This window comes from Capsicum annuum, chromosome 11 (assembly GCF_002878395.1).
Source record: "Capsicum annuum cultivar UCD-10X-F1 chromosome 11, UCD10Xv1.1, whole genome shotgun sequence".
In the NCBI taxonomy this organism is placed as follows: domain Eukaryota; kingdom Viridiplantae; phylum Streptophyta; class Magnoliopsida; order Solanales; family Solanaceae; genus Capsicum; species Capsicum annuum.
The window spans coordinates 58,876,401-58,889,504 of NC_061121.1; the positions used below are offsets into that span (position 1 = coordinate 58,876,401).

The window sequence follows — 13,104 nt, forward strand, 5'->3', positions numbered from 1 at the left end:
TTTTGGTGGGTTTTAATTTTTTTACTGTTTGGCCGGCCCGTTTAGCGCCAAAAACCAGCCCTTAACCGACCCTCAACCCGGTTAAAATAGAAGGACCGGTTCCAGGTTGGCCCGGCCCGTTTGACACCCATATTTTAAACCCATTACCATATATATATATATATATATATATATATATATATATTCTCTCCAATAAAAAAATAAATTTATATTTGAATCAAGGCCAATAATTGCCTATATTGACTCTAAACAAAGGCTGAAAGAGATTAAATTGTGGAACAAAGTGACATTTCGCTAATTTAAATGATCTTTGGTATTTTCTCTCTGTTTCCCTATGCATACTAGTGGACAAGGTCCTATGAGCTGGTAAAATAAATATATAGTCCTCCAAATGTGAGATTAGTTTGTGACTTGTGAATGCATCAGTGTAAATAAATTTTATTAATACTTAAATCTCGTATTTTAATTAAGAAAGTTTACCTAAATATATAATTTGAATGACCTGACACCGTAAAGAATTATTTATATTAAACAGTGTATAATAATCAGATTCATTTTTATTTTTTTTGCTAATGAGGATGAGGGGACCGTTGCATATAAATTGATGGAATGCAGTCGATGGACCCAAAAGAAGCAAAAAATAGGTATTAACATGAATTAAATTTAGGGGAAAGGACAAAAACGAAACTTCAAATTAAAATATTTTCTTGATAATGGCCATGGAATTTAAATTTCACTTTCTAGCCATTTGAATTTACTGACTGGTTCTATACCGTTTTTACACAACTTTTATATAGGTTTTATACAAATCTTATACATAAATATTCTATACGGAAATTATACAGTTTTGAAACATAATTTATATAATAACTGTACATTTGCACTTCAAATTAAACTATTTCCTTGAAAATGGTCATGGAATTTAAATTCCACTTTCTAGCCATTTTAATTTACTGACTGGTTCTATACCCGTTTTACACAACTTTTATACAGGTTTTATACAAATATTATACATAAATATTCTATACGAAAATTATACAATTTTGAAACATAATTTATATAATAACTGTACTTTTTTTTACATGTTTTATACAACAATTATATAATTTGTATACACTTTCTATATATTGTACATATACATATTTGATAGAACTATACAATTTCTATACATATATCTTATATAGATTCATATTCTATTTAATAATTATATCATTTTTATATAATTTAATTATTATTTCTAAACAATAAAAAAAGCAGAATATTTGATCAATTTAAAAATTTATAGTAAAAAAAAATAAAATATTTTTAAAAAGGCTGAATTGCCCAAGTTGAATATTATATCAGTATTGTATATAGACTGTATCAGTATCGTATATGAATTGTATATGGACTACATGGATCAAAATGACCCAAATTGGGAAATATTAGGAAATGGCCATAAAATGGCATTTGTTTAGCCAACTGGACATTATTTGTCCAAATGCCAAACTTGGACTATAATTGGGCTATTATTTTTTAAAAGGGTCATAAGTGTACTTTTCCCTTAAATTTAAGTGGCAATAGGCTTAGCCATGAAGATGTACTTAAAATCAAGGAAAAAAATACATAAAGTAGCATATTTAAGTGTTAAATTATAAAAAATAACAACACTTTTATCAAATTACATTTTGTAGCATATGTATTTGTATGTATTTGTATTTTTATAGCAACAGTTTGCTAAAATACAAAATACAACTTGCTATATTTTGTAATTATGAAACTATTGTTATGCAATTCATAATTAAGGAGATAAGTTTACTATTTCTGAATTTTGCCCGAAAATCAAAACTTCCTACTTCTTTCAAACTAGAAAAAGGAAGAAAAAAATTGACAATTCATCTTCTCTTATCTGTTAAAAGATGAGCTTTGATCAGTTGTTTGGATTTCATGTGCTATTTTGGCCCTTCACTTAGATACCCATGGATAACAAACACTCTCTTATATAGTCCCCCTAAATATCTTCCTCCTTATGGATAACAAACACTCTCTTATATAATCCCCCTAAATATCTTCCTCCTTTGTGAACTTTTTCTCTTTTTATTATTTTCTCTTTCCATTTTCCTCTTCTTCTTGATTGAATATTCAATTGTTTTGTCCATTTCCTTCAAAAGATAAACTACGTACATAACCTAAAATGTATCAAAACCAACACCACCCTTTTCCTTGTTTGTGTTGCCACCCTCATACTTACATTAGAATGGTACGATGCCTTTCTCATACTCTCTCTTTAGTATTGTTCCTTTTTTTTTTTGTTTAGAATTTCAATTTGATAGGTTCAACTTTTAAGATTTTTCAATATTAACTCATTATACTTTTGAGATTATAGATTTATATTTTGTCCCGCATACGCGTACATACTCATTTTGTTAATAATAATGTTACATTATGGCAGGTACAATATATGATAAAGAGGTGTTGGTGCTTGGGATGGATAGAGATGAATGTGCTAAGACACTAGCTATACATGCCAGAATTCGTCCACTCGTAACACTAACAGGTCATTAATTATTAATCTTCCATCTTGCTCATGCAAATAAACGTGCTTATTAGCTCTTTTCATAGTACAATATAATTCTCTATGTATAGAAGTTAAATTAGTAGTGCGGTTTCCATTAGGGACAAATAACTATTGCAAAGTCATGACATAAATGTATCATAGATCATCATCAAGGAATTTTTGTATTTACTTCTCGACAAATATAATATGTTTTATCATTCTAAGCATGTATTCAATTTTGGATGATAAAACTCTTGAGCTCAGAAATTCCTATATAACCTAAGTGATACAGTTAATGATTTTTTTAGTCTTTTATTAACTAATATTTATGTATCAAATTCTTTATTTGTACATTGTCTCTTCTGGAAGTCTGATTATCCTTGTTTTTGTTTCTATCTCAGCTTGGAACAAATTAAGTTTACTAGATTGTTAATTTCTTGTTGAAAGAGAACAACATATATACTAGTATATATTTCTTTTCTTGATCTTTGACTATATATGATTGACGTTTGCAGTGTGGAGAGAGCTTATGAAGGAGAACAAGGACTTCTTTCAAGCTTATTTCACCAACATAGCTTCACGACCCTCCTTAAGTAATTTATGAGTCATCTGAGATTGATTTTTACATTGACTAAAAATGAAATACTTAAACTATATATTAGTAATTATGTTAACATTTTTGTTAGGCTTTCAAAGAGAACGAAGATTTGGGAGAAGGAAACAATATTGACAGCGAGCGCAACGAAGAAGATTTCTAGCTACGGCAGCCAACTCTCTTTTTTCTTTTTTTTTGGAGGGGGGACCCAACATTAAAGTCAGACCATATCCAGACATGTTCTAGGACCCAATCTGAGGGCGGCACTCCCAACAGGAGGTGGCCACCTATCATATTAGTATTAGTATTCACAAATAATTCTATTTCCTCGTCTTTTCCCTTATTATGTTTACGAGGTCGTACTTTAGAAATGACTATAAAAATTAGGACCCAATAAAAGAAAGATGAGTGTTGAGGAACACATTTATATCATTCACAGATGTATATATTATTATATGCAAAAGGGTTAAATGTCTCTAATTTACTGGATTTGGCTTATATATGTCATTCATTTAATCTATCTGTTAAAGATCATATAGATAATGATCATGTAAATATTGATGATAATCATGTACATATTGATCAATATAAGAGTCCTAATAAGGACTCAATTGTAGAAACCTACTAGCAGTGTTCAACTACACCTGTATAGCCACTTTATAGGGTAAAACACTTGTATAAATAAATAAGTTTATGTACTGTAGAAATAATCAATAAAACAGTATTCTAAATTCTCCTTAAAGTGTGCATTTTTTCATGGTATCAGAGCTTCTGTGAAGCTAAATCCACTGTAAATTTATAGTCACCAGAAAAATGACTTCCAACATCTTTTCAACATCCTCTCTTCATCACCTCATTGCTTCATGTCCTGTGAAGTTGAAGCCCTCAAACTACTTGATATGGAGAACACAAATGTTGCAGTTTATCCAAGTAATGAGACTAGCCTAACTCATTGAAGGTAAACTCGAAGTAGTCAAGGTTGAGGGAACCAGTGAAACTTATGAAAGAAGCAGTGATAAGAGTTGTGATAAAAAGAATATATCTACTAATGAATGCAGAACAGGATGTCCTTTTGAGGAGTTGGATATTTGGAACAATGTCAGGGGATAACATGTATCTCATTGTGGGATTCACAACTGCCAAACAGATGTGGGGATGTCTAGAAGACACTTATCTGTAAGCAACTAAAGATAAGGAATTCCAATTGAAGCAACAGCTCCAAACCATCAGACTTGGAAGCAGAACTTTTGATGAATACTTAAAGGAGTTTTAAAAAATATATGATGGCTTGGCTGCCATACATAAGCCTGTGGATGATGATAGTAAGTAATAAACTTTGCTAGAGGGTGAGTCCTAAGTATAAAACCTTCAGGACTGTTATGCTTGGCAAGGAACCTTATCCAACACTGAGTCAACTTATTACTGCCTTAAGGGGTTTTGATCTCAAGGAGGATGAAAGAGATATTCATAACAGGTGAACCATAACATAGGTTTTGCAGCAGAGAAAACACCCAACAACAGAGGTAGAGGAAACTACTACAATAGGAGACATAGTTATAGCTCCAAGAGGAGAGGTTTCAGGACTCCAAAGCAAGAAAATAATCAGACTACTCAGGAACACTCTACTCAGCAGTATCAAGGATCTGGGAATACTCCTAAAGGGCAAGAAAACTTTGGGTCATCAGCTTGTCAAATATGTGGTAGAAACAATCATACTGCCCTCAAGTGTTTTTACAAGTGGGACTTCTCTTATCGAGCATAGGAAGATTTTTCTCAAGCACTTGCCTCACTAAATATGAGCAATCAAAATGGTGGATACAATGCTCACTATATGGACTCAAGAGCCAACACTCACATGACCAATACTACAGGTAATTTGTCAAACCTAAAACCTTATAATGGAAATGGCAAGATTGTAGTAGGAAGTGGTCATAAATTAGACATTACTCATGTTGGGAAAGGAACTATTTCTGGATTAAAACTGAGTGAAGTGCTTGAAGTTCCTAAGCTAAAAAAGAATCTACTTTCAGTAAGTAAGATTGCTAAAGATAATTGTTGCACTATTGAGTTTGACGAGTCATAATTTGTTGTAAAGGACAAGAGGATAGGAACACAGATAGCCAAGGGTGCTAGAAGAGGAGAATATATGCTTTGAAGATTGACAACCGGCTTTTCTTGAGTGCTACAAGAAGGAGTTTTAGTGATATTTGGCATGCTAGACTTGGGAATCCAAATTCTAAGTCTTTAGAAGTTCTTAGGAATAATAAATGTATTAATTTCACATGTTGGAATAAAACTCCTACAGTTTGTGTTAGTTGTCAAATGGGCAAAGGTTGTAAGCTACCATTTCAATTGAGAAATAAAGTTGAAGTTGAACAACTGTTGAAAATTCATTGTGATTTATGAGGACCTGCTCCTGTTGAATTTACCAACATATAAAGTACTATGCATTATTTATTGATGGTAATAGTAGACATACATGGTTGTAACCATTAAAAAGAAAATCTGATTTCTTTGAAACATTTTTCAAATTTCATAAAATGGTTGAAAAATAATTTTCAAAAAGTATCCAGATTTTTCAAAGTGACGGTGGTGGAGAATTTTTAAATTCTGCATTTATAGAGTACTTGGAAAATTATGGCATTGTAAGACATATCTCTTATCCTCATACTCTTGAGCAAAATAGAATTGCTGAAAGAAAGCACAGACATATTGTAGAAACTGGTTTGACACTTCTCCTTTATGCTAAGTTACCCCTATTTTTGTGGACTTATTCTTTCTTCACAGCTATTTTCTTGATAAACAGGCTTCCCTCATCTGTAGTAAATAAAGAAACTCCCTTCCATAAGCTACACGGATCACACCCTAACTACAACAATATGAAAGTATTTAGATATAGGTGTTTTTCTTATCTTAAAGGGAAGCACAAGTTGTCTCCAAAGACATATCCATGTGTCTTTCTTGGATATAGCAGCTTACATAAAAGATATAGGTGTTATCATCCATCCACAAGGAAGGTCTTTGTGTCAAGACAAGTTGTTTTTGATGAACTAACTTTTTCTTATGTGCAAGAAATAAAAACTAATACTACACCTACATATTCGAGCCATATGGCTATATTCTTTGAGTTACTCTTAGAGTCACAGAATGAGTCTAGCCCCTCAGGCTATCCATCTACAGATGGAGTAGTAGAAGTTTTTCATGCTACTGATCATGATGTTGAGCTAAAGGGAGAAATAAAAGTTGTTCATGTTACTGATCATGCTATTGATCCAAGTAATAACTCAACTCCAGTAGCAGATGAAGAGATACAAAGTGATATTGACGGTGAAGTTAAGGTGCAAGAGCTGTCTAGAGTGCAAGAGTTTCCCCAATATCAACAGTTCAATGCAGAGAATCCAAGAAGTCTACAATTTGAGGTAGATCTCTCAAGACACTTTACTAATAAAGGTGATGCAACTCCAGCAAATCAAGGCACCACTGCTTAACCAGAATTTACAGTCAGTACTCAGAAGCATCACATGATCATCCAATCATAAGTTAAGTCGCTTTCTTCCACTCATACCTCCTTGACTGCTATAGCAATAAATGCTAAAGTACCTGAGTCACTGAAAGAGGCTCTTAGCTCTCCTCATTGGCTGACAGCCATGCAAGAAGAGTTGAGATCTCTACATCAGAATGACACTTGGTCTTTGGTTCCTAGAACCTCAAGTATGATTATAGAGTGGTCTAAGTGGGTGTTTAAGACAAAAATAAAGCCTGATGGATCAATTGAGAGACATAAAGCCGAAGGCTCTTAGTTTCTAAAGATTATTCCCAACTTGAGGGCATTGACTTTGAAAAATTTTTATTCAAGTAGTAAAGGCAACAACTATAAGATTTATTTTGTCTATTGTTGTTACCTTGCACTGGCATATTAAGCAACTAGATGTTAAGAATGCATTTTTGCATGGACACTTACAATAGAAAGTTCTCATGAGTCAGCCACCAGGTTTTATTAACTCAAAATACCCTGATCATGTTTGTCTCCTAAATAAGGCTCTCTATGGACTCAAACAAGCTCCCTAGAGCTTGGTTTTGAGAGGTTTAGCTTGTTCTTGCTTCACTTGGGTTTTAAATATAGTAGAGCAGACTCATCCTTGTTTACTCTCCATAGCTCAACAGGGACTATACTTTTTCTACTATAGGTAGATGATATCATTGTGACAGAAAGAAACTCCAAGAAGATAGGGGAAGTAGTAGAGAAACTAGGAGTTGAATTTTCTATGAAGGATCTTGGTCGTTTGAGTTACTTCCTGGGAATTAAAGTGAACCATTTTCTAGGGGGAATTCACTTGACATAAATAAAATATGCAAATGATTTACTTAAAAAAGAGGCATGGCAAATGTAGAGATAGCACACACTCTTCTAGTTCAGAAAAATGGCTTGCAAGAATCTGTGAGCAATACAGATGATCCCTCATTCTATAGAAGCATTATCGGAAGATTGTATTATCTAACACTTACAAGACCAGACATCACTCATGTTGTTAATCTTACAAGTTAATTCATGAAATCCCGAAACAATGTACATCTTAAAGCTATGAACGGGATACTAAGGTATGTCAAGGGAACCATAGATCATGGATTGAGAATCTTGTCACAGTCTTCTCTCAGGTTTATGGCTTTTCAGATGCAGACTAGGCAGGGTGTGCTATGACAAGAAGGTCAACTACTAGATATAACATATACATTAGTGCAAATTATGTGTCATGGTCCTCACAAAAGTAAAACACTGTTGCTAGATCAAGTACTGAAGTTGAGTATAAGGCATTGGCAACAACTGCAGTTGAGATCACATGGATAAGCTATATTTTGAAAGAAATTGGATTATATGTTAAAGTGGCTCCTACTCTATTTTGTGACAACTTAAGTTCTTTATACATAACCAAAAATCCAGTATTACATGCTAGAACTAAGCATGTAAAACTAGATTATCATTTTGTCAGGGAAAAGGTAGCTCAAGGGCAATTTGTTACACAGTTTGTTAGATCAAAGGATCAGCTGGCAGATATTCATACCAAAACTCTGGGCAAGGACCTGTTCAAATTTTTTGAAGTAAGCTAGGTGTGGTGTACTCACCATAACCTAGCTTGAGGGGGAATGTTAAAGATCGTATAGATAATGATCATGTAAATATTAATGATAATTATGTAGATATTGATCAATATAAGAGTCCTAATAAGGACTCAATTGTAGAAACCTACTAAGAGTGTTCAACTATACTTGTATAGCTATTTTGTAGGATAAAACACTTGTATAAATAGATAGGTTTATGTACTGCAGAAATAATCAATAAAACAGTATTCTAAATTCTCCTTAAAGTGTGCATTTTCTCACTATCATCTATCAGCTAAAAAGTTCTCATCATTATTTTTGTCTTAGGTATACCTTTGAACAATAAAAAGTTTAATATGTCCCTCGCACTAATGTAGAAGCCACCTCAGTGTATATTTGGACAATTTTAAACTGTTTAATTAGGGTTATTTATTTGGATATTTTCATTGCTCAGAGGCATGCTTCAAATTGTTGCATTTACTGCTAACCTAAAAAATAAGAATGTTCAAATATAACCTGATGTGGCTTCCACATTAGTGAGATGAAATTATTTAAACCTCTTCAACTTAATGTCTAAGGATATATTTTAGAAAAAAGATAAGACGAGGCACTTATCAGATGACATGTTAAGAAAATGGTATATATAAGCCAAATTCAATTGGTTTGAACATTTTATGTCATGCTTCGTATTATATATGTGACAAATTTGGAGTGAGTGTTGTTTAGACTTATTGGAATTAATCTAAAAAGATAGTCTATAAAATTGAATTCGCTTGATAGGAATTTAGACCGATCGATTTTAAACAAGAAGTACAGATTTAAATGGTAGAAGAATTTTATCTCTCTAGACATATGAAATTATATACTTCTATACACTTTGATACAAGGTAAATTCATTGTTTATATGTATAAATAATGTATAAAAATGTGTATAAACATTGTTACAAAAAATGCATGCATATATAAATTGAAAAATATGGCTTGTGTAGATGCAAAGTATTGACAATACTGTATTGTCTTGGTATATTGATGAAAATTTTCATTTAAAATAAGTATTTTAATTAAGTTTAAATATTTAGATGAAGTCCTACAAAATAAGACTGCCAAGATATCAAAATGGTGCAAGTACGGGTGTCTACCTATATTAAGATATTGAGTCCAGAGTTAAAAGGGACACTTTTTCAAATTTAGAAGTTAAAATGGACATTACTTTAATTTATGTTACAAAATGGATAGTTTCTCCATTTTTGCGTGAACTACAACTAATGGTGTTAATTGTTAAACATTTGGGGTGAAAAAATTGTTAATATGGTTTGCCCAAAAATGGGCAAACTACATTTCATAAACTTTTTTTGTAATACAGTGAATTGCCTACTTGTTATTCCTGAAGAGATTTACTATGGAGAGATTTCTGAAAATATTCTTATACAGTGAATGTTTTGTTACTTCAGTATAACTTTTTTACTTATAAATATTTTGTTGTTAATTCACTCCATTTTATCTGATTTATCAGGTAGCAACTTTTAAGTACAATCAGCTTTAGGGGAGGGAGAATAATTTAATACTAGGATGAACGAATTCTAGTTAAAAATTTTCATATAACTGAAGGAAAGACATTCAGCATTCATTGAAAACTTTCTTATAAGGATAAAAATAATGAGTGACACTATTAGGGTTAGTTTATTTTGGGGTGGAGAAGTTTTGTACGAAGGTGGTTCGGTTATATATAGTCTTCATGAGAAAATGGTTTAAGTATTTCCAATGATACTCAAATATGATCTTCTTGTATGTCTTTTCCGGAGTAAAATGAAGGTATATGATTCTGAACTTTCTATTCTTATCACTGGTCAATATCCCATATCAATTATGGGTAATGGTCATATAATTTTTGTGGAGACTTGAATTTGAAATGATGACTCTTTATCATCTTTTCTTCATAGTCCTGATATTTTTTGTAACCAAATGCGTTTAGTAAAACTTGATATGTATGCCAAAACACAATGTGTTATTCAAGACGAAGAATCATCTAATAATGAATTTGATATTCGAAATAGTATATGTTTTACCAATTTCAGTGTTGGTTGGCCAAGTAATTCTATTCAACAAAACAAACAGTAGTGGGTTTGATAGCCAAAATGATAGGTTGGCTTCACTAAATCAACTTAATGTCCATTGGAGTTCTCAAAGTTGTGAATTTGGAGAACTGAGCAATCAAGAACCAACTAATTTATGTTGTCACACTCCAACAGAGTCAATGGATAGGTAAAGACATTATATATTTTTTTATATTCTTTAAAGATCGCTATATACATGTTTGAATTATAAAAATTATAGTTCTATTATTTTTTAGATTAAACGTCTACGCGGATAATCTTACATTGACTCAATTCACATTGTGAACAACAATAAGCTAGCTAATGACATAGCTGATCATGAGTCCGATAGAGATAGTTTAGATGTTGATAATGATGAAATGTCGAATGATGGAGACAATTCAGATGAGGACGATAGCGCTATTCCTTCACACGATGATAGTATTAATTAGCATCCTGACATCATTTTTTATTTGGATCACACAAAAAAAGATCCAAATAATTTTGCATGTTTTATAGATAATGATTTTGTTCGGACTACACTATGAAATTTCAAAAATCCTAAATATCACAAGTCAGGTAAGATATTTGATCAATAATATTTTATCTATTATTGTTTGCTAATACTTTATATGTTTATATAGGTATGATAATTCAAAATAAAAGGCAAACAAAAGATGCACTGAGAAGACATTGCATCGCAATGAAGAAAGAGTATATATGTGATCGATCCAAAGCGAAAAATTGAAAGGTGATTTACAAGTGGAATGAAATGAATTGTAAATGGATGATTTATTTTATAGAGCTTTGAGTGGTTTGTGGGTGACCAAAAAAATGATCGAGAAGCATACTTGTTTAACAGATGATTATAAACAGGATCATTGTAATTTTAGTAGCAACATGATTGCTACTTTGCTGATTCCATTAATTATGGTCGACACACAATTTAGTATTAAGACGGTGCAGGAAGTTATGAAATTGAAGTTTAATTATACTCCGAATTATTGAAAAGCCTAAAGAGCCCATAGAAAAACTTTTGTAATAGTGTATGGTGATTTTGAAGGTTCTTTCAAAACATTTCCTCATTACATGGCTTCCCTACAACATTTTAATTTGGGCACTGTTTTCAGCGGGAGTATAAGTCAGCTACAATGCAAGATGAGCAAATTTTTAAATTTATCTTTTGGATTTTTAAACAAATTATTAATGTATTTAAAAGTTGTAGGCCTGTAATCTCAATAGATGGTACTCATATCAATGGTAAGTATGATACTAAATTGCTAATTGTTGTTGGAATTGATGCAAATGGCAATATCTTTTTACATGCATATGTTGTTGCTGCACGCGAGAGCTTAGAATTATGGACATGGTTTCTTACATTATGGTAGAGGTATGTTGTATGTGATCGCTGAGGTATTGAACTTATTTTAGACCATCACCCAGGTATACTACAATGTATCTAATGACATGCATAGTTACAACCACTCTTCATATGTCATAAATTTTGTGTCCGACATCTGAAAGCCAACTTTAATAGGGAATTCTTGAACAATGATCTTGAGAACTTAATGCAATTTGTAGCTACAGAACATCAGGAGAATAAGTTCAAGTAGCGTATGAGGCAAATTAAATTAATATCACCTGCTACACATGCATAACTAAATAATCATCCTCATGAAAAATGGACATTGTACAAGTATAATGGTTATAGATGGGGGGCTCTAACAATCAATGTATCTGAGTCATATAATTATTTATTGAAGAAAGCTCATGGATTGTTGTTACTATCATGGTTAGATTGACTTTTAAAAATCTTGTTGATCGATTTCGTGATAGAAATTGCCTTGTGAAACTATTAATTGTTGAAAACAAGCATTGGCCACTCAATGTTGAAACAAAATTTCTAGAATATTGAGAACAAGCCAAGATGCACACAAACAAGATGCAGTACAATACCGCCAATGGCATTTTTGAGGTTTTTAACATTTGCACATAATGGCAAGAGTGGAAATGTGCACATATTTACTGTCGAAGGATGAAAATGTTTATGCAAAAAATAGAGAAATTATCATATGTCATGTTCACATGCGATAAAACTTTGTGATATTTGTGACATTGACCCAAAGTCCATTGTTTCTAAGTATTACAGTTTCAAGTATTACAAACAAACTTACTCAGGTATATTTTCTCCATTGGGTGTGGAGACATATTGGCCACCTTCCCTATTTGATTTAATTGCAAATACTAAATATCTGAGAACTTCTGAAGCTAATAATACTAAACATCATAAAAATGATATGGACATTGCTCTAGGTGTCATGGTGATGTGCCTTGAAAACATGGCACATTCAATGCTTAAAATAAGAAATTTATGCTTGGCTTCAATTATTTTGGTGGATATGATGTGTTTGTTGCATTAGTGCAAGAAAATTAGGAAGGAAGTGGCTTGAGCTAAAAATTTAAAGAAGAGTCTCTGTAAAAGTTGAAGTAATGGTTAGGCTACGATTTGTTAAGACACTATACGACTCATAGCCCAACTCGTAAGGATGACAATGGCTAAAGCTACGCTGGAGAAGCTAAGTACCAAATGATCACAACTTTTAAGGAGTGAATACAGGTCGTAGCATGCAACCATAACAAAAATAGTGAGCTATGCTAAGGTCCAGAATTAAATTCATGAAAGGCTACGAGTCGTAAGGACAGACTACGACTCGTAGTGATTAACTGTAATGAGACCAATATATCAATACCTAAATATTGAAGCTCCAGTGATAATAAGTGAA

At 32.2% G+C, this 13,104-nt stretch overlaps 1 pseudogene; it reads left to right on the forward strand.

Moving 5' to 3' along the window:
• The first annotated feature begins 2,003 nt into the window (after nucleotides 1–2,003).
• Nucleotides 2,004–3,611, forward strand: LOC107847032 (annotated as a pseudogene).
• Nucleotides 3,612–13,104: the final 9,493 nt, after the last annotated feature.